The 23,353-nt window shown below is 41.8% G+C and overlaps 1 long non-coding RNA gene and 1 other non-coding gene across 2 annotated transcripts; one reads left to right on the forward strand and one right to left on the reverse strand.

The window, feature by feature from the left end:
- Positions 1 to 300: 300 nt before the first annotated feature.
- On the reverse strand, positions 301 to 18,624 carry LOC134174220 (uncharacterized). Its single transcript, XR_009968559.1, has 4 exons — positions 18,512 to 18,624; positions 16,804 to 16,935; positions 1,427 to 1,573; positions 301 to 423 (listed from the first exon to the last, which is right to left on the reverse strand). It is a non-coding gene; the product is annotated as an uncharacterized LOC134174220 (long non-coding RNA).
- A 3,280-nt stretch (positions 18,625 to 21,904) lies between these two features.
- Positions 21,905 to 21,977, forward strand: TRNAT-UGU (transfer RNA threonine (anticodon UGU)). The gene has a single exon. It is a non-coding gene; the product is annotated as a tRNA-Thr (tRNA).
- The last annotated feature ends 1,376 nt before the right edge of the window (positions 21,978 to 23,353 follow it).

Below are 23,353 nucleotides of genomic sequence, written 5' to 3' on the forward strand. Positions count from 1 at the left end.
CGCATGGAAAATCCTCAGCCTTTTCCTCTAGCACTGAGTGCTCCATAGGAAGATTGGATTCTGGCTGAAGATGGGTATCCTCTATGGAGTGTGTCCTAACTGTCCCTGTGCCAGCCACCACTTCTCTTCACTGTTCCAGCTCAACTGCTTTCCTTAGACTATTAAGTCTTTATTTCACCAACCTCCCTAGCCTTCTGTCTCTCAACTGAGTTAATACACATATAGGAAGAATTAACAAAAGCCTATGTCCAGCTAGGGACATGAAAAGACTTTCCATACAAGAGAGTGTCTAGCAAGCAGGACAGTCTGAATCACTAGGGGATACCTGAGCACAAGGCAGCCTTGATGCAACCCAGTCCCATCTGCAGATGGTGGGATGGTACAGTCCAAAGAGAAAGCTGACAGGTTCCTGTGTAACAAAGCCTGTTCATACATGAAAGAAATAGAAAACAAAATTAGAGAAAAATTCATGCAAGCACAAAACATAAAAAGCAGGCTGGAAAGAAGAAATACAGCAGGTCAGTAGAGCTATTAGATGGCTAATTAAATATCATAGTATGTAATGTCATCTTATCCTTGTATAATAGATAATATTAATTTCATGAAACGTCATGATTACAACCAGGACCATAATTCCTATTTTGTCTCTTTTTAAATGAATGCAGGAAGCTGGCTACAAAAGAGAAGGATAAAAACAGGTTAAAGGATATTTTACCACTCACAGCGTGCTCAGAAAATTTGTGCATATCTCTGCATTGATGCAAATAAGCAGAGTTGGAGGCTGGTTGGTCTGTTTTCATCAGCCAACAGGAGAAATAGAAATAGTGAGAAGGGGCTGCAAACCTCCCATGTCTCATCTCAGGTAACTGTTTTTTTTCAGATTTGAATTTATATGCCGAAACATATGGCCACTGTAAAGCAAAAGCCTAACAACGCAATCCTGAACAAAGATGCAACCTTTCAGAAAAATTCAGCACTTCACCTAAAGGAAAAAAATAATACAGATTTCAAATGTTTTAATGTGACTGAGCAAATGATAAATGGGAAACTACTGAATAGCTATTTCTTCTGGACATTTTCTTTGCCTGGCTTAGGAATATCTTCTCCAGTTGGGTTAAAGTGTAAATTAAAGTGTTTTTTTATTTTTCATATTATTTTATAGTAAGTTTTGTTACATATTTGTAACAACTATGCCCTCTATTAATTGCTGGCTAAAGCATAAAGAAGAGCCTTCTGCTCATATTAGAAACAAACCTTGAGTATCATTGAAGACAGGATTGTTTAGTGTTGGCTGGTTAGGATCCAATTACAGATGGTGTATTTATTTTAAGTATATATAAGATGCACAGTAGAGATCTCCAGGAACAAAAATGAGCCAAAATTGGCTGAGTACTGAATGGAAAAAATAATGATCCGTGTTACATACCTTGTGTACTAGAGAATGCAGATGAGGGATTAAAAAATTAAGGCCGTGTCTATGTACATTGCACAGCAGAGATTGTTCTGAGTGTTATTTGAATACTGGCACCCAGCAGATACAGATCTTGCTTTTTCCATGATTTAAGTACACCTCCTGCAACACAAAGGATGGCATGAAGTACGAGTGTAAGGTAGCAGCTACTTTATCAAAACCAAGCCACAGAAGGGCTATAAAAGCTTTCTTCTGCCAGCTCTAGTGACAGACACAGCTTTCCAGGGTTACTGGTGTCATGAAAAGCCTGGTAGTCATTCGTGCTCACACATTCAGGCTCATCTTTTTCCAGCCAGTGCTCTGGTTAAAGTGGAGAGATTCCACCCCTGGACATGCAGAAACTAAAGAGGGGAGGAAAGGAAACTTTTCCAAAGGAGATGGCTGTTGAAGAAGAGTGTTTCTAATTCCATGAGAATTGGTAACAGAACACAAAGCAAAACCATAGAAGTAGAACCCCATCCACTTACTTGTAAGTGATAAGCTAAAGAAGCCAATTGGCTTTTGCAGTTCTCAGCATGTGCGGTCTCTCCAATATCCCTTCCATTTACTTATGTAATATCATTGCTGAGGAAGATGAGTAAACTTCCCTGTTACAAGCCACCTTTGACTCAATAGATTCTTGTATTACTTTCTACATGCTTCATGTTTTTAGACAGGACTTCTGAAATATCTTGTCCATGTTTCCCAAAGAAGGAGTTGGTGGCCTGTGGAAAACCTCTTCTGTCTTAGAAAGCCACAGAGCTCCACACAGTGTTTAGTCTTTCCTTGTTCTAAACAAAGCTTACAAATGACCTTTCCCTGTTGGTAGACTTCTGCTACTAGAAGTTATTTCTAAAGCATCTTTGTGCCTTGTCAGTCTGCCTGTATTTACACTGCAGTTCCATCTGTCTGCTTGCATTTGAGCCCTAAGAGTGCTTTGCTTCCAACTTTAATTTTTTCCGGGTGGAATGAGTTGAGGCTGTGAGTGAAGGAGCTACTGTTATTAGGATACTTCCAGATAGAATTAATTCTGGATAGTTTCTCATAGCTCATACGCTTTCACTTCCCTGTTACTTTTACTCTGGGTTTGGGTTGCAGACTTTGTTTGTTGCTTAGAAACAGCAATGCCAGAAGAGACATTAACATCCAGCAGTGCAAGCTGGTTTTTAAGAAATAAACTCAATTCATTAGTAGCAACTGTGAACCACAAGTGGAAACAGAGCATCTGGGTGAGCTACACCTCAAAAGAACTTAAGAGGATGAACCACTGTGGGAAATCTGATCCAGGACTACAAACGCTAGCCTGTATCACCCCAGACTGTAGAGTATCAGCAATAATGTCCATACTACTGGGATCACTGGTAGGGACCAGCTCTTTGAAAGCCTCTCACCAGGTTAAATAAGATTCAGTCATAGCGAGTATCTGTACATTGCTTAAGTCCTGGGTTCAGTTTTAAATGCTTTGGGAACCAAACGAATTGCAAAACAAAAACAAAAACCAGAAAGAGTAAAATATTTTACAGTTACCTAATAGAAAATGAGATATTATAATAGATTTTTTTGTTACAGCATCATGCATGTTCTTTGGAACATTTACTCTTGACACACTTTTATAACAGCTATTCATATAAACAAATACTTTTTGCCAAGAGACCAATACAGTTATATTATTTATGCAATCATATTAAAAAATCTTTATCCAGATGATATAAAACTTGGAGAGTGAAAAGCTGACCCCTTAACTCCCCGAGAATACTGGTTTCACTAGGATCAGGATTTCACTCTCATTTCTTAGTCTCTGACATACTTTGGTAAAATTGTTAATTATTGTACCTGATCACCCTGTGCTAAACTGATTTGCAATTTTCTAGCTCATAGGCAGCTGTCACCACAGTACAAAGGATTCACTAATTTTAAGCAAGACAGAGTCAAAAGATTTTTATGGCATTTTGGATATTGCAGTAGCCTTTAAAGAGCTTAGTGATGATACAGTTGGAATTAAGGTACAAGTCTCAGGCAATATTTTGTGGCTCTTGATGCTTGCTGTTATTAGCATGTTTGGTTGTCTTCCTTCTTAGTGAGTCCAAAAGCTATTTGTATGAATCACTGAGGTCCTCTAGTACGGTATTCGAGCATCTCTGTATAAGTCAATATGTAAATACCATTCCTTAAACCCAACAAAATTAAAGGAGGAAATCCAGTTTAAAAACTATTTAAAAGAGCGTCAGCCACCTTCATTTTACTGGCACCTGTCTGGAAAGTAACAGAACAGATACAAGTGACTAGGAATCACAGGAATAAACACAGGGCAAGGTCAGGCTGGTTTCTGCCTCCGGAACATGGGCTGGTGTCCATCAGGCAAGACTTGTGAGCACTGGCTCATATCATCAGAAAACACCATTCTCCCACTGTAATCTGTGTAAAATGGGATGGACTTGAATGTCTTTTTTCTCATTTTACAGCTATATCTCATTCCCTTGACACTGTTTCATTTTCTGTGCTATGCCCTCTTACCACACTTTATTTGCTAGCCAGTGCTGTCAGCATCACCAACAGCAGCAGCTCCCTGTCTGGCCAGGCCATGTCCCTCTCTGAAGCAGATTTTGTAGTGGTAGTATTATATATGCCACAAAAGGAACATCCGCTCCATGCTATTCCTTCCTCCACCAAGCCATCCCTCTTATTTCTTTCTCCTCCCAATCTTTATTCTTTCAACTTAAATATTCCCCCTATATATAACTTCCTCCACTCACACTTGCATGCTTTTGCTGAGCTGCTGTTTAGCACTTAGGAGCATTTTTCTTTCTTCTGCATGGGAGGGCAGCAGTGGGGTTTGGGATCCTACTAGCAGCTATTAAGTACTATTGTAGTCAGATGAGCTGGCAGTTATCACGTCCTTCCTTTGCATCCTTTCTATGGTCATCTTGAAGAGTCATCTTGGCGACCATCTTGAGAAATCCTAAGGAATTTTAAAGTGGCACTAGACACACGTGTTTAAACACCTAACTGGCTCCCCAGTGGTGATCAACAAGCTTTTTTCCCCAAAATTCCACATTAGTATTAGCTATCTCACAACTTGACTGTACCTCATACAGTTCAGAAACATGCAATGGATAGTATCTTAGTGGTAGAAATTCTCGTTGCTCACATGAAGTCACGAAAGCTTCATGAAAGCTGCCAAAGCCAAAGAAACTATGCCATTTATTATGGTAGCTTGTGACATGACCTGCTGTTGTAATGTGTGCATCTTCTTATGCCTACAGATTTCTTCCCCGTGTCTTAAGAGCAAAATCTTTGCAATAAGGATGTTTTACTCAGCACAGAGCTCTACTTCAAGGTATCTAAAGTATGTCCCCCAAAGCACTGTCCAATTATACTAGGCAGTTTTCAACTCGCCTTTTTGTCATTTGCTTAACCATTCTGTAATATCTTGTTCGGAGGTCATATTGCCCATTTTGAGCTCAATGGAGGTGTTCACATTGACCTGAATAGAAGGTGGCCTGTATTTCAACTGGATATATAAATCACATGTAACAGGAACCTTTTGACAGTCTTCCCAATTTTTCTACTCTTTCCAGACTAGGTTATGATGTATCTTGCCAAGACGGAAGTACCAAACTGCATCAGATTTGAATACACTTTTAAAATAAAATTTTGAAGTTGAGATCAAGTATTACATCCTTACATTACCTAGTCAGTGCAGATGTTATACAGATACATATTTTCATAACTCTCACATGAATTATTATATTTTAGTAACTATGTATATTAAAAGAATGAGTTGTATTCAAACACCTATTGATAGGTTGTGTATTTGATCCTGTAACTCTCTACATATATTCTGTATCAGCAGGAACTTCGGGACTAAACTATTGGTAAGTGGCAAAGACAGGCAAGAGGCAAATAAGTTATCCTGAAAGAGGGGCAATGAAACCATCCTGCTGTGCCACAGAAGTCTGTACTCCACCCATACCACAGGAAGATAGCTTTCAGCTATTTCCAGATTCTTCTAGTGCTATCCACTTCTGTGTCCTGTAAAGGCAGACTTCTTTCTTCAGCCTCTACCTATAGCATCATAAAAAGTGTCCTCCTCCTGCCTCCCCAGAGTTTCTGTAGCTACACGTATCACAGAAACAAAATGTGTTGTTCATCCATTTGGAGAAAGGAGACATCTTTGATTAGTAGGAGTCTCTTGAGTCTATCTCATACAGTCTTTGAGGAATGGCCTGTCACTCATTATATGTGTACAGCATTTAGCATGGGGGGCTGCCACACTGGAGGCCTGGGGATAGTATTGCAATACAAATGTTAGCTGTGGGGGTTTGTGGTAAGTTGATGAACTACACAGTCATGCAGCAGCATTCATCACACAGCCTTCATTTCAACAAATAAAGCACAGAATATAATAATTTATAAAGATGTATATTACTTTTTCTTCCTCCCTTTTTGTCTTCTTCAGGTGGGAAATCTATATAGCACCATGGTAAATTGTGACTAAGAGAATTGGTATCATTAGAAAACAGTGCTGCAGAAAAAGTATTGTTTCAAACTACTAAAATGCTTAAGAAAACTTCAATAGAGGAGGCTGAAAAATTCTTGATGATAATCTGCCCTGAGTCTAGGAAGAGTAAGATGATACTGACAAAGTAACATCCAAAACTTGACCATTTGTCTGCAGTGCCAGGGTTTTTAATTAATCAGCTTTCTAAGTGCACTACAATTTGTATCTGCATTTGGCATTTAGTCATTGCAGATAGTAAACTGTATTTAGTAATCTTGCTTATTCCTCATGCATCTTCTTGACAGACGGACAGGAGCTGTACATCTGCCTGAAGCCAAAGAGGTCCTCTCACACATGACAAAACCTATCAGCAAAACCAGACCAACAAAAATGATCCCCAAAGTCAGTAATCCTGCGACAGCAATGCACAGGAGAAAGGGGCAGGAAAGGGGAGGAAAAAGTGGGAAAGGAACAGTAGAGTTTGATGGGGAGAGTCTGCAAGGCAGACCGGGACCCACAAAGGAATAGAAAGGCATGTCTGAGACTGCTGGGAAGGCGCAGGGATAAATGAGACCATTACCCGCAGACCTGAATGTGCAAATGGCCTTTGTCTCTCACTACATCTGTCTCCCACAGGCAGAAGTCTGGCATCTTGTCTCCTGGGTCATTGGGAAGGAGGAGGATTGCCAGTGCATGTGTGACTGGGAGCTCCCAGCTCCTCCTCACACCCACCACTTATTCTGCTGCTAAATGCAATATGCTTTGCCGTTATCTAGCTGTAATTTGTTAAATCGTTATAAGGAACTTTATCACTATACAGAGAAGCTTCAGCTGCAGAGTTGAAAAGCTTGTTAAAAATGTGAATATTCCACATGAAAGAATTTGTCTTGTTTCAAACCATTTGCATTTTCCTTACATGTTATTGATCTGATTGAACGGTTCCCAGATCAAAGCCATGCTGGTAAATGAGCAGCCAAGGTGGCAATATGCGAAGTAGACATCTGTTAAGAGAGCAACTTAAATAATCGCTCTAGGATTTATTGGATAACATGATTAATGATTATGGAAATATGATGACATGGAACCAAAGAGTAGTGTGCAGTGATTGATGGGGAAGTTGGATAAGGCCAAGCTTAGACGCCAGAGTATGGGAAACAGTAATATAGCTTGTAATCATGGTATATGTGGTGCTTAGTTGCTGGGGTGGAAATTTTGGTATTCATTTTTGCCTGCTGATAGGAACACAAACTGCAAAGTATGTTGTGTGTAATATTTCTCTTGTAATGAGGTAAGGAAAAAACCTCCTGCTAACAGCGCATTGTAATAGCAGGACTGATTCAAAGAGACATGCTCATTTAAAAAAAAAATAATCATTTAAATCACCACAAAACTTACTGGAAGCTCATGCTGTTGTTTTAATTAACACCTGAGAGAACTATACATAACACATTAAAGGAGGAAAAGATCTGTTGGTGGAATTGACAGTAGTTTGCATACAGCTTTTTTTCTGTTTTGTTTTCTTTTAACCTCAAATTCCAGCAGCCAGCAGTAGCTTAACACAAGAGATGGGAAGCAGAGAACCAAATTGCAGGTGAGGCTACTCCATGGCAAAACTACTGCAAACACCTGGAGTTGATTTTCTGTTAAAAGTTGCTGAGATTCCTGTTCACTGGTGGGTGATGCAAACCCTCCTCCTCCTTCAGAAATTCTTGCGTAAGAGCTCACGAAACATATTACATGAAAACTTAATAAAAAGCTATTATAAATGTGAAACATTAGCAGACAGTTTTAGAGGTGAAAGTAGGCAGTGAAATCCTCACTGTGAAACCCCAGTCCAGGTAAATGGAGTGCAAAATTGTTACTGACTTCAGCGTGGGCAGGATTCCATGCTTGGGTTTTGTTTTGCTTTTCTAAAAAATTCCATTTCCTATATTGAGTATACTTGAATATAAATAGGATCCTACACTGGATTTGAGACACACAATCTTTGCATGCCAGAAACTTGGCTGGTGTAAATGAGGGGACCTCATAAAAATTTTCAGTTGGGTTGCAGTAGATGACAGCTATTAGAGCCAGAACTCTGGATCCTGCCATTAGACAGTTGTGGTATGCAACAATTGTCATAGCTTTAAAAATAGAGTGATGTGGGCAGAGCTAGTTAAATGAAAACAACATTGCTCATGCTAGGCAAAGCAGACAGCTCTGGAAAGAAATATCTATATTTGAAACCTTGGAAATGTTGTTAATCTCTTCAGGGATGTGAGACAACAACAGAGATGGTGTAGGATTCGAGAGAGATACCAGGAAGCCTTGTATTTTAAAGCCATAATCTAGTCTGCAAGCCTCAAGAGTGAGTATTAGTGAGATTACAAGGTCCGGTGAAGAGTTTTGACAACAGAGGGTAAGAGATGGAGTTGGAACATCTGTTGGCATTTAGGGACAGATTCATTTGTAGCTTTAGATGACTTCCTTGGCATGTAGGGTTATGTGATGGGTCAAAACCCCAATGTTTAGTTATGGTCATGCTCAAACATTCTGAAATATTGTCTATCATCTAATGCACCACAAATACCACCTACCCCATCACTCTTCACAACTGGGAAGCTCACGCCTTGTTTTATAGCACACACAGACATCCCCATGAGAAAAAACTGGGATCTCTCTGTAGCTCTTTCACACCAGCCTGACGTGCCAACTCTGCTTGGCCCTTCTGAGGGCTGTTTTGAGGACACTGCAAATAAGGGTTTACTATAGGGTCCACATCCCATTTCAGTCATTTCGGTGTTTTTGAAGTGTAGCCTGTAAGTACTACATGGCAAGGACTGTGTGTGCCCACGTGTCTCTGCTGCAGTCATGTTACAAGTGAACTATAATTAATAACCTTCTGCACACCTGAAAAGAAAATCTGTTGCATGTTTTTATCTTGTTCCAGACATTTGTTCTTATATAGTTCCTTATATTTGTATTATTTGCTCTTACATAGTTTCTCATGGTTGGCACTGGCTTTTTTCTAATTCTGTTTATAACCTGCATCAAATTTGGGCTAGCCCCTCCTGGCTTCTGTACAGATACACTAGAATTTCTGTAGCAACATTCTTTTAAAACAAAACCAAAGAAAACAAAACAAAAACAAACCACAAAGTTTGTTATTGATTTAGATGTGATCAGGACAATCTCATTTATCTACTTCGCTGTATCATTTATTTTGATATACCTTTTTGACTGCTCTCCTGATCACTTCAGTTCTCATCATTTTTCTAACTTCAGGTTGTGCAAACCTGCACTGTAGAAGTCTGGAAATCCTGCTAGTATCACTGAAACTGCGTATGGGTCAGCTGAGATTTTGTGGATCCAGCTGGGGAGGAAATGCTTATGATGTTCTTGTTTTAAGAAGGTCTGACTGGCAAGCGCTCTGTCCTTTTATGCACTTATGGTCAGCCCAGTTTTCACATCCCCTAGGAAGCCCACTGATGTTCCAGGTTCCTGGGACTCCCCAGTGTGCCTCTAACAGGCAGTCCTGATGCCAGGTCCCCCTCAACATCCAGAGGAGTGGGGTGATAGCCCCGCTGTTGCCTGGTCCCTGGACTGCGCCCTCTGTACCTGACCGCTTGGTGACTGGACAGCCAAAGACAGTTTTCATCCTACCCATCTTCCAGGCTATGGTTCTCCCATGCGAAGTCCTTTACAACTTTAATGGCAAATTTTGTAGTTCCACTCCAATTTATATTTCTACTTGAGAATTTAGTTTTTTCATTTAGTTTTCTGGAAGTAGATATTTAGCTGCAGGACAGGAATTCAGGTAAGAACGTGTGATCAAACCTTTCACCTGTGACTTCAGCTTTAAGCTCAGGTTCAACTGTGCCTGGTTATTGCAATCAAATTATTAGTAAAATATTGACTTGGATAATTTGAATCAGTGTAAATGACTGATTAAAACCGTAGGCATAATAAGAACCCAGTAGCTCAAGCAAAAATTGAATGATTTTTTTTTTTCCATGAAGTACACTGGAAAGTTACATGGATTATTAATGAACTAGGGCGCATTTGGCACCTTCTGGAAGGCAGTGAGGTTGGTAAAGAAGCTCCTTTATGGAACATGAGAGTGATGTGCATCGCAGGAAACCCTAAATTGTTCTCAGATCGTGGGTGCTTGTGGGCATAATGAATCTGATAGTTTCAAACCTGCTTCTGATGGAAAGATGTGCAAACCATAAACCAATGCTGCTACACTTTGCACACTTATTGGAAGTTATACCAGAGGGCTGAGGACTGAAGAAGTAAATGAGTGTGAAGACAAAGGCTCAGATCCACAGAGGAACTAGAGTTGCCTGCATGATGGGTTCAGTTCTGCATCAGAACTGTGCTCATTTCTGGGCTCCCCTGTACAAGACAGACATGGACTTACTGGATTGAGTCCAGCCAAGGGTTGTGAAGGTAACTAAGGGATTGGAGCACCTTTCATATGAGGAGAGGCTGGGACAGCTGAGTATCAAGCCTGAAGAAGAGAAGGCTTGGGGGGGGGGACACGACTTACCAATGCTTATAAATACCTGATGGGAAGGAAAGAAGATGAGGCAGCCAGGCTCACCTCAGTAGTGCCCAGTGATAGGACAAGAGATAATGGGCACAAGTTAAATCACATGAAAGTCAAACTGAATACAAGAAGACTTTTTTTACTGTTAGGATGGTCAAACACTGGCACAGGTTGCCCAGAAAGGTTGAGTCTCCATCTATGGAGATATGCAAAGTCCAACTGAACACAGTCTTGGGCAACTATCTCCAGGTGACCCTGCTTTAGCAGAGGGGTTGGACTAGATGATCTCAAGACATCCCTTCAACCATTCTGTGATTCCATGATTCGAAACCCATAGTCAGCTGCTGCTTGAATTTAGCCCTGTTTTCTCATGTACGTCTGCATCTGTCAACTTGAGAGTCCCTTTGCTTCCTGGCTTCCTGGCAGTGTTGCCAGTGGAGTTCTAGGGACCCAAAGCACCCTGCTCCACCCTGTGCATGGCATTTCAAAGGCACCTAATTTCCATCTCTGCCTCTGCACAAGCGTGCTTCTGTACTGAGAAGTTTCAGAAGCCGGGTACGTAAGATCACAAACACAGTGTGCTACACAGGCTTCAGAAACAGGGATTCCTTTGTTAGTCTGTCCCGGTAAGTGACCTGAGAATCAGCTATAAGGTTCAGCTATGTGGGTCCAACAACAGCTATTTTCTATAAAATGTAGCTGGAGGCAGAGTAAGCAGTGACGTTATCTCTTCAGTAGCTTAGTGCTTCTCTCTGTTAGAGAATTCACAAAGATGAAAGTTAAAATATCTTCTCAACTGGAGATATTCAAACCCAACCCTTTCACTGCCCTAAAGTACCAGCTACAAAACTAGTCTATTGAAAAAGTAGAAGCATTCTTCAATTTTTCAGTCGAAATTACTCAACTGTACTTAAACCAATTCATACCTTATTGCACCAGATTTGAAGTCTGACAAATTTTTGCTTGGGTGTGCAGGCCTTGTCTAAGCTCAGTTTGCCTTGCATCTAAGCTTCTACCTCAAAGTAGCCTGCAGACATGTTATTGGGCTACTCCTGTGGGAGGCAGGAGCTGTGAGTACAAATCCTAACTAGAAAGACATAATTAAGACCTTACAGAACCAGGAATTACACCACACTGCTAAGCATTGCCTACTGGGGCGACTGCACAACTGCATGCTGGGTGTGAATGCTGCTGCAGATGTTGAGTTCTGCAGCTGTGTGGACTCCATTTTGGAACATGCACACTTAAAAGATAGGAACTGCGACAGTAAATGACAAATGCTTAAGTGTTCTTCTGGATAGTGGCTTTAGTGGCTTAATCTCCAGTATGTTTCCCCAGATCAGAGCTGAGGTATTTCATCAGAGGTGCCTGTGAGGGAAGGAGGGAGGAGGTGGCATTGCAATGCAGTATTGCTGCATTTGCTTTTTGAATAGGCTGTAGTTGTTAGTGTTGTCACATCCCTGGAAATTAACTCAAAGAAGACATTTGAAGGAGAACCTCTTTCTTCCTGCACACACAAACACAAGCAAAGTTTTTTTGATGATGTTTTCAGATAAACATCCACAGCAAAGCCTTGGTTTCATTTTATCTCCATAGATAGCTCCAGGAAAAAAAAAACAACATGGCTTCTGCTGGCAGCCTAAACAGCTCACTTTGCTGCCAAGTGCCATCTGAAAAAGAGGAACAACATAAACTAATTTCATACCTATTCAGTTCAATAATAGGTATTGTTCTAACTATACCTCTAGTGATAAGAGACAGAACAGCTTATTTGCCATTGCTAAGCAACTGTTATAACAGTGTGCAGAATTCAGCCAGCTCTAATAGGCTGATAGGAATCAGTGTTTGAAGTTCTTGTTTGCATTCTGAAGTCAACTATAATTGTCCATCTCTATTAACATTCATTTAAGATAGTTTATGGCTGCACCAGATTCAATCAGGATTCTGTCTTAATGGTGTTCTGAATGGTCTGCTCTCCCTTAGAAAGAAATATTTAACCATAATGCATTAAACTGCTTTAATCCACTTGTTTTGTTTTGATGTAGTGATGAAGTGGCATAAAGGTAATACAGAAAAAAAAAAAGTAATATGAAACACTCTGGAGAAGTAAAAGCTGGTGGTATGAATGGTACCAAGTTGCAGTCAGGCAGTTTGATGTATTTAAGCAGGGTTCCATAAATCACAATGGCATTTGTGTCTGAGATGCAAAGACGTGCAAAATCTCGTGCATTTGGAGAAATGGAATATAAGAAACACAAATGTAAAAGCCTAAGTGTATTAAACCATGGGATTTTTTTCCAACCTTAATTTATGAGTTCAGATTTTAGTCAATTGTGTACATGACTTAGGAGAAGGGACTTTCTGGCTCTGATAATGCCTTACTGAGATAAGGAAAGAGCGTATGAATAAATGCAAAGGAAGAAATGTTGCACTAGAGGATCCTGCATTCATAAGCATTTCTTTGTAGCTGCAGAATGATTTTTGTGACCTAAAAGGAGTATGCATTATCAGGAGAGGAGGATATCTCTTAAGATGCTCTGCTCCTTATCTGTGAGTCTTTAAGACACATGAGTAAGTAATGAAGCATAAGCAAAGGGACTGAAGGCTTACTGTTGCTGGAGCTGGAATTCCGTGCTTGTACCCAGCACTGCTCCATTGCTTTTTTGGGTGCGTAAACATATGATAAACACTTATGCATGTGAGCAACCCCATCACATTCAGCAGGGCCAGTACCATTCATTCCCTGTCAAGTAAATGCTGAAATGCTCTGTTGGCACAAGCTGAGAAAATCAGCACTTCTGTCAGATGAAGCCCATACAGGTGAAACAATATTGCCTTGCTTAGCCCATTGTGCCTCAAACCATGACTTGCAAGAGCCAGGTCTTAATGTAAGACCAGAAAAATAAGTGCTTTGAAATAAGGACTTCAGCCAGTGCCTGAGTCAGATGACTAACTTGTTACACAATGATATGAAAATGTAGAGGTAAAAAGTTGAGACTGTCCCTCCATGGAGCTTACAGCAATGTCTGAGTCACCACAGGACATGAGAAAGCTGCAGGCAATGGCATGCAAAGCAGGCTTACTCTGACTTCTCTTATGTAACTCCTACGTTAGCATCTTCTCTGCTCCATATGTAAACCCAGAAAACATCAAAAAGCTGTTACCGAGAGCAGTGCTCTTATTTATTCATTTCTATGAGCCAAACATGACTTAGGAAATGAGATATTTTCCACATAAGCCTTAGTACAGGACCAGACACTTTCCTTGCTGGTACTGGTAAGACCATTTATTTCTAGGCTCATTAAAAGGATGTTTGCACCCCCTAGTGTATAAGAATCTGCAAGAAATCAGGTTCTTATAACAGCCTTGGCTGACTGAGGATGTTTATTATTAAACCATAATAAAATCTCCTTGTTACAATCCTAACAACTCCAAGAGGAAGGATTGTAAACTGAAAGATTATCCTAGCTGTAATCCCTCATGTCCCTGTACTCAGCAATTGCAGGACTTGAAAACAGATCCTACCGAGTTAGACTTTTACCCCACTGGAAGATCTCAGGGATTTAGAATTAAAAAAATATATAAAAAAAAAAAGAAGTACTGAAACCAGACAATTTGAACCCAGACTCCCTGGAAACTAGAGCATGTCGGATCCAGCTTCAGCCCATTACTGAGATAAAGTCTAGCTCTGTTTCACTGAAGGACAGGGACCTTTGAATCTGGACTTTTACTCCAGTTAACAGAAACTGTAAAAATGAGAGGCATGTGCTTAACTGTCTTCCAAGAACTAATGCCCAGATTGTCACAGGTAAGTAGACTTCTAACTTGGACAGTGGCCTGCATCCCACTGGTTGGAGTTAGGACTTAAAACACCTTTGAAAAACCTCTCCTTACAGCTGTGGATCACTTTCTTGTTCTCCAGAGGCAACTTCACTTACACCAAGCTCTGCTTGCCATGCTAAACAAGACAGAACCAGACACTGAGATGAACCAATTGAGCTTGCCTTGTTGGGACCCAAACTGGCAGTTCAGCTCCCTGTGTCAGCTCCCTGTGTCCTGGAAACTGAGCAAAACCCAGGTGCTCCTGGAACTAAATCAAACCCAAGTACTGCCTCCTGTCTGTGAGTGTGGGAAGGGAATGGCTTACGGCTGCACTTTCTGGTGGGTCTTGCACTGACTTTTGGAGATTGGAATGTGTGACCCAAAACTTCACAGTACAGTCTGTGTGTGCTGTTTGTCTGTCATCAATGCAGTCACAGGCAGGCTCTGATCTGACTAAATTACCTATATGTGTTTTCAAGAATTCCCCTGCTCACCCCTCCACTGAAAACAGGATTCGACCTTTTCCCCTGAGGTGTCTGAAACCAAATCACTGCAGCCTTGGCAAGTGAATGACAACCAGAAAACTGACATTGCCAAGGAACAAAAGCGGTCTGCTTTCATTGTCCAAGCAGAATTAAATGAAAAAGCAAACAAACTGCATAAATGATGAAAATTAAATTAGATTTTCTTCACTTTCATTATCTAAATAGTTCTTATAATAAATGCTTTCTAAAATATGACTTTCAGCCATATTAGAAACAGACTGATTTTATGTACTGTACAATGCTTAACAGCTCCTCCAAGCCACTTCATTCTGGAATTTTAAATTAATTTTTTGAGATTTTTTCAAAACAAGAAACTTGACATTTTGACAGAATAGTCCTTAATAACACACTGAAGATACTGCCAGGAGGTGTGATGATGATATTTCATCAGACATACTTTTCTTCCACAAGAATTCAAATCATTGTGATATAAATGCATAGATCTTTTTGTCATTTGTGTAAATAAATAATGATAACGTAATATGTGAAAAGCACCAGCATATTGAGAGAGTCCCCAAAGAGCTCCATTTCAAGGCTCAGTACTACCACTGTGATATAAACCAGGCAATGGGTATAATGAGTACATGGTCTTAAAAAGTACATTAAGAAAATTATAATGATAAAATTGGCATGTCCAGGTGCCAATTTTAAAAGCACTTCCCCACCCATATTTGGAAACTTAAATGTATCTACTTTAGAAGCTGGACTTGTTATTTGCAAAGAAGTCTTTTTTTTTTTTTTTGTCTTTTTTTTTTTTTAATTAAAAAGCCAGATCTTTCCATATCAAACAATTAATTTCTGGCTTAGAGCTTTTTTTTTTTCACTACCATAACTAGATATTTGAAACTGAGATTTCTGTTAGACAGAATTCCAGCTGGAAGGCTACTGAAGTTCACAAACTCTTCACTGTAGTTAAGAAAGTGCTGGGACCATGTGTCTCATTTCTAAGTACAGACAGAAAAATGCTACCTATTTCCATCTGCAAATTTCACGTTGGGGTTAACTCTGAGATTAACCACCGAGGTTGGGCTGCCATGGTATTTCTTGGCCCTGACCTCTCCACCTCTCAGTGGCTCATGAAAATAGAACTGCGGTTCCTGACCACAGAGTGCAGAACTATTGACTATCAGACTTGAGGTGCAGCTCAACTTGGTGATCATGAAGTCATCACTCTTGCAGCCTGTTTGAATTGAGTTGGTGGAGTTTTAATTTACAGTAGATATTGCTACTGACAGTAAGCAAGAAGGAGCAGGAGACTGCTTGAAGTTTCAGTGGATGCCCCACGTGAACACTTGAAGTATTTTCCCAACCAAAACTGAGATGCAACTGCTGAACCCAGGACAGTGATGTTCTGCTTTCCAAAGGATTCAGCTGAAATCAAAGAAATAGAACACATGGCAATCTCTACCCCCCCCTCCTTCCCCCCCCCCCCCCGCCCCAAATAGTAAAAGTAACTGAGGGATTTGGAGAGATGATATGTCTTGCGATGAAATATACTGGCTACATTGAAACTCTGTATAAACTGAAATGGGCCTTTGAGAGCTCTCAGGGCTCTCAAAGAGATAGTTGTACTTTCTTGGTCTTCTGATAATGCCCAGTGACATTTCCATAGGAATGGCAGAGTGAGTTGCTTCTACTCCTTCACACTGTGCAAAATAAAAATTATGGTAATATGGTATTTTATATGAATATCAGATTGCTTGTTCACAGGGAGATTTTTTTTTTCCTGTTTCAAGAAGGTTGGAGGACTCGAGCCTTTGCAAAGATGCTAACACTCAGTCAGACTTCCCAGCAGCCTTATGCAGCTATTATTCCAAATGCATCACCTTACAGTCTTGGAGAGAAACCATTATGGTTAATGCAGTTTGGCAAGTTAGGGTAATACTGACTGCATTGCATTGATGTGGTTTAATGGCATAAGCAGCATGCACTTTGTATCAGAGAAAATTACCTGTTGAACCTTGCTGTAGCTTGATGCCTGTTCTTAGCCTGGATAGCTATGAAATGGTGTGGAAAGTTCACTCTGGCCTCTAGCTCTGTCCCGTGGGGAAATCATTTCCTATCGGCCTGCCTGTTAAAAAAACTCCAACAACTCACTTTGATATTTTCATTTGCTACAGTGTTATTTTATATACAAAACAGGGCTGCCCAGTGAGCAGCCCTCCTGCCCTACCCTCCTAACGAAAATATAAACCAGCGATGGAATTGAATACAGAAGGTATTAAAAAGAGGGAAATGCAAATGGACTTTTTTTATTGTGATGGGAAACAAAGAGACTTTGACAGTCATTTTGGTGGAAGCAAAGTCCACTTGGTCCATTCTTGGGGAATTCCTCCTTCACTCAGGAAACAGATTGGCACAGTGAAAACACAGGTGGTCTTTATAGCTGTATAATGTGAGAAAATGAAATTTTACCCTGGTACTTGAATAAATAGATTAATTAGATGGCTGGCAAGTAAATTTCATGCTCTCGAAAGACATGAAGGATGTCAAAATCCACTGTTAGTTCAGAGAGGAGGCCTGTCCTGTTCCAAGGACCTCACCCCAACCCAGAGACCCATTGGCAAGAGCATTGCAAATGTGCAGAACAAATTTATTTATTCCTTGGCTCATCTCCTCAGCAAGATTCTCAGTCACTTCAGGAGTCACTGATGGCTCCTGAAGTACACAAAGTTTCAGAGATGTGACCATGCAATTTACCACTTAAGAGGTGGTTCTTCCCTTAATTTAGTGGGAATTCAGGCAACTGGCTGGGCCATATCTTTGAAGCCTCACGTGCTGACCCTGCAAACTTCCCCCTTTGGACTTGGTCTCCTCCTCGTTGCCAGGAAGCTTACTGTTCAGACATTTGTATCATGGCTCCAGCAGGAACCTTCTGCTCTGGCACCTCACTTGCCCAGTACTGGAGATTTTGCTTGTTGAGAGATATTATTTAGCTTAAACAAGTAAGTTTTAAATAGTCTGAGTCAGAGTTACAGTATTGTGTGGTCTAGTGTGCTATTTGCTTAGCTTTACTTGCTTAGCATGAGTAGCTAGATTTCTGAAGCTTTGGGCACTAAGCTGTGGGCTTTCACCTAGATATGCTTTTGGTTGGAATAGAGTTAGATTTTAGTAATTCTCCTAGAAGCTGTTACAGTGCTGTGTTTTGTCTTTAGCGTGAGAAGAATGTTGATAACACGTTGATGTTTTAGTTGTTGCTACGTAATGTTTATTTTAGGTCTAGGACTTTTTTAGTGTCCCATGCTCTGCTGACAAGCAGGTGCACAAGAGGCACAAACCAGAAGGAGGCTACAACCATCAGCAGAAACTGCAGCTCAACAAGATAAGAACAGTTAACAGCCTGCTGGTAGGAAAACACTGAAAAAATCCAGTAAGGTGTTAGAATACCCTAGACCAAAAAATTCCCTTTGGGCTAAAATGAGGGGCAAGTGCATAAATAAGGGTATTATTGCCCAGGGATTTCTTTGTCAAGGTCCCTCTCCAGCTTGAGCTGTGCCTTTTGCTGTACCACTAAATTATTTAATTATTTTTCCATGGAACTGAATGCCTGAGACTCTGCTGTGGGAAACCAAGGGTCGAGCCTGAGGAAGGAAGGAAGGAGAGTGCCTAAGAGTGTGTGTGTGTGAGCCAGGAGTCAAAAGTGGCATCTGTCAGTTCACTGGAGCCACCTGCTGCAGAGGAACTCCTGTTCCAGCAATTAAAGTCTCAGGTGGTATGTATGCAACAACTTGAATGGTGTGTGACTGTTCGGGCAGCAGCTTCTCCCCTAACATGCCATGGGAAACAAAGCAGCTGGGTGCAACGTAATGGAGGAATATACTGCCAGGCACTGCTGCCCCCGCCCACAGCCTCCTGTTATGGGTCCTAATGGATGCCGTCACCTGGTGAGCTCAGGAGCAGGACCAGTTCATGGTCCAAGACATGCGCATGTCACCATGTTGCTAGATGTGAACAGACTTAGGCTCAAAGCTTCTAAGCGCTTGAAAGCTGTAATCTAGAACCTCTGATGCAATAAAGGCTAGAGTGACACTTGTGCACAGGGATGCTGTTTCTGCAGCATGTTGTACTCATTAGGCATGAGTGTCAGTGGAAAACAGTAAATAGGCAGGTCCTCAGTACTTCCCTTTGATGTCTCAGGTAACATGAAAGGCAGCCTATGCCACTGCTCTGGTATGGTGACATTAAAAAAATGAAAAAAGAGGGAGAAATCATCGACTGTAGGAGATCCCTGCAATTTGGCCAAGCTCCCAATCCACAAAGCTACTTTTCTGATTTCTCTCATTAGCCCAGGTGCAATATGCACAGAACCAGATTACTTATCAGGCCAGAATACTAATGTTCACAGCATTAATGTTTTTGGACCCTTAAAATGAAGAGCACTAACAGAAAAATCTTTCCAATCCTTTCATATGAAACCCCAGCCTTCTGAACTGACAAAAATAAATGCAGTGAACTTTCAGTGATATAGCACCATATAAAAAGGTTATTAAAAATGTATTTGAAGGACTAGCTTTGTCAATACCTATGCACTGGAGAAGTGGAGGGTTTCCCAGCTCAGGCAGTGATGTACACCTAGTGAGGGAGTGATTACTGCAGTAATAGATTCTGGTAGCTTAAGTAAGACAAGCATTTTTAGACTTCACATGCAAAGAATCACCCTCTTATAAAAAGATGAGATACTCCGTAATACTGAGGTGAAATAAGAATATGCATTTAAAGGAATATTCCCAAGTAGATATTAATGTCTTTGGGGTAAGAAGATAAAATAGAGCAGTTTAGAGGGATAGAAGAGTACTGGCAGGAATTGGTTTAGTTGTTGATTCTTTTTTCCATGGTAATCAGAGGGGTTTTCAGAGATAATCTGTACATTCCCTGAAGTGTTGTGAACATAGCAACAAAGTGGCAGCACATAAAAATTTTAAAGCACAATTAACTCCACTTTGAGAACTGTCTTGAATTCAGACATCCCTGACCTTGCCACTCATTTCTGGACTAAATAACTGCTTGATCAAGATTCAGTATTTCTGCTATAGAGTTTTGACAAGTCTTCCAGAACCAAATGAAAACCAGTCAATCCTGTTTTATTGCTGTAAATTATAAGCCTAGAACAAAAAGAGAGCAAGAACAGAAAAAGCCAAGCTTTCAAACCCTTACATTCAGCCATTTAAGACGATGGTAAGAGAGGTAACAATTTATGTCTAATTATTATTGTGGGGCTTGGGTTTTTTTGATAATGCTCCCACTGAAGAATGCATAATATACTTTACTCCTCCCATTTATAGATGCTGCCACTTTCTGTTTTGTTCTCAAGTACCATAGCTGAGGTGTTTCTTTGGCTGTTTGCAGCAACATCTTTCACTCCAGCTGTCAGCCCAGTTGAAATGAGAAGGTAAGTGCCAGCTGCCTCAGTTGAGCTGCCAGCTCTCACACAGGTTTTGTGCAATCCTGTCCTTGTGAGTCCCAGCTCTGAAACAATCAGCTGCATTCTGTGTTGCTGTTTTCAGTGCACAATTGTCTGCTTTTCCAAGGTTAATTTAATCAGCAGAAGTGCCTATTAGTTTTTGATGACTTTCTTAAGGATGTAAGGGCATTAAGTACTAAACCCAGCACAATTATTCTTGTCCGAAGAGGGTCTCTTTGTCCTATATTGGGAATCTGGGGCAGCTCTTGCCTAGGGGTGATAGGTCCACTCCCATCAGGACTTGCTGAAATCTCTTCTGTTTGTTCTCCCTTAGCAGTGATGTGTAGTAGCAGAACACAACAGAGGTTTAAGAGAGCAATATGGTAACATCTAACAAGTTTTCATAACGTGTTGTTGTGGGCTTTATGGGTGTTTGCGTGTTTGGGTTTTTTTTAATAATGCTTAAATATGTTCTGGACTTCTTGTGCATTGATGCACTTACACGACAACCTCCAGTTGGGATTCCACTGACTTTCCTGAGTTCACAGATGGGCATGTAGTAACTCCAGACCCCAATCCTGCTGTGGACTTAATTCCATTGTGTAACATTCTTTAGAAGACTTCTCCAAGCTGAGCCAGGTTTATGAGCCATCCCACTGCATCCCTTTCCCACCCACTGATCCAACTCTGAATTCTACATAAATAGATATTACTATAGAATCAAGACAGGGCCCTGAATATTGCTTTCTGAAAGGCATACAACTGGAATTTAAATAATTTTATCTGCATGCAGCTTACACACACAAAAATCTTCAGTCCAGCCATAAGCTGTCAAAGCTCTTTGCAAGGCATCTGCTTTAATGTGTGCTGTTAAAAGTGATTGTACCCAGCATCAGCACTGAATGGGCCCTACTCCTGAACAGGCCTTACAGCATTGCTGCCTTCCACCCATTAGCTATTACCTGAAGCTTCCAGCTTCTAGCTCTGACCTCCACAGAGCCTGTGTGAACGTGGCTGGCAGGTACCTGGTGAGAGAACATGCTAGAAACCCTAAGATTAATGCTTAGTGCTGAGAGGTGTCACGAAGGAAGTGATGCTCGAGGACCCCCCGGGGCAATACATCTGTGCTGCAGCAGCGGCTCTCAGACTTCACCAGACTACCCAACCTTTTGCAGAAAGAACACCCTGCATCACCTTACATGGCTTTGTCGTGACAATTTTTACTCCTGATCTGTAAAAATCAGGCCGTATTTCAGATATTCGCCTATTTTTGATTTCTCCTCTTGCGGGTTTTTTGCTTGACTGGATGTGTGCGCTCCCGACTAGTTTCATTTCCTGGTTTTGCGAACGTCCCAGGCACCGTTCTGCGGGCTGGACGCTCCGCACGCAGCCGCAGCGCTGACCAGCTGGCAGCGCGATAAGCAACCAGCCAGCGATGGCAGGAGCGGTAAGGTAGCTGCGGCCTCCCCGCCCGCCCCTCGGCGCGCCCCGTACAGTGCGCGGTGAGTCGCGGGCTCCGCTCGCCACCGGCTGCTACACCGGTCTCAGGGCGAGCCCCTTCCGGCGAGGAGCGGGGACACAGCCTCTCCGGCGGTGGCGGGAGGGCTGCGTGACTGCCCCTTAGTGACAGTCGGGACAAACCGTCAGCGGCGGCTCCATAGCTCAGTGGTTAGAGCACTGGTCTTGTAAACCAGGGGTCGCGAGTTCGATCCTCGCTGGGGCCTGGCAGCGCAGTTTTTAGGTAATAGTGTATACCCCGGAAACTGGCTTCATGTGGGGCTGTTTTTGATTGTAACGGACTGGAGCGTGCTTGCGAGCTCCTTGGGCTTCTTAGCTAAGAGGAACGATCCGGAAGCAAAACCTTTTGGTATAATCTCAGTGTTAACATTGATGCTGGTCACCAAAGTACCACATGGCTGTGCTTTGTGCTGGCAGAGGAGTTGGGGGAACAATAAGCTCTTTAGGAAGCAGCATGGGGATGGCTGAGTAAGTATTTGTACAGCTCACATCACAATTTCCCTGATGGGAGCTTTGGCAAAATGCTGTTAAGGGGCTTTAAAAGGAACAAATTGCCCCTGAGTGGAGAATAAACTGGACAGGATTATCTGACTCTTGCCTGTGTGTCAGGCAAGCTGAGCTGTTGGTTTTATTTCTGTATTGGAACCTAGACAAGGGAGGTGTCATTTTGTTGTTTTGTTTTTTTTACTTTTGCACTATAGGGAAAGAGCTAGAAACGTCCACACAAATCCTCTAGAGCACCACACTTTTAAAATGTGCATTTAGGGTTGTTTTTCAGAACTCTTCTGAGCAAGCCTTTTAGTTTCTAACATTGCAAACACTACAGCAATCGTTACCAATACCAAGAAAGGGAATTAATACACACACTTTGGCAAGTGGACATGCTGCAAGGTGCTCATACCATGGCAAGAGCTGTTGCACAGGCAGGCAGCTGCTGGAGGCTTGATGGGCTAAGAAGGACACGTGGGCTGTGGCGTAGCAGTGCAGCCTGTTACACCCTCCTGCCTCCTGTCACAGCTCCTCCCCAGCCTCCTTTCTCTGATGAGAGTAGAACAAAGTTGTGTTATGCCATTGCTGTGGTGAGAGGAAAGGGGTCTGGCAGGCTGTTTCCTCCTTATGGCAGGAGTCATGCTGTGCTGTGAGGCCCCACAAAACATTTGAATTTGCTGTGCTTTGGGGTTCTTGCACATAAGAGTTTTCTTGGAATAATTCCTGTTTGCAGCATTGTCTCCCCATCACCCAGGAAAACAGTGCTTTGTCCTCATCCAGTGTTACCAGCTGACCATCATCCTGGTACAGCAGTCCTCCCAGGGTCCTTGTGGCAGGTTCATGTCGCATGAGAGGGTCAGTTCTCTCGGGGGCTGGTTGGAGACTGAGTACAGTTTCTCTGTGGACAGGGAGCTGGGTGTCGCCATGACCAACCACAGCATTACCAGAACCCTGGGGTGCCACGGATGGCCTGCAGAAGCAGTTAAGTGTGTGCTCATAAAGGTTTTGTAGTTTGTTTAGTCTCTCCCAGAGTGAACAAGTAGGAACTGCCTCTGCAGCTGGGCCTGGAACAGCCCAGCAGAACCGTTTGCAT

The sequence above is a fragment of the Pezoporus occidentalis genome, unplaced genomic scaffold (genome assembly GCF_034315485.1).
Source record: "Pezoporus occidentalis ecotype Australia unplaced genomic scaffold, CSIRO_AGI_Poc_V1 ctg115, whole genome shotgun sequence".
Lineage (NCBI taxonomy): Eukaryota > Metazoa > Chordata > Aves > Psittaciformes > Psittacidae > Pezoporus > Pezoporus occidentalis.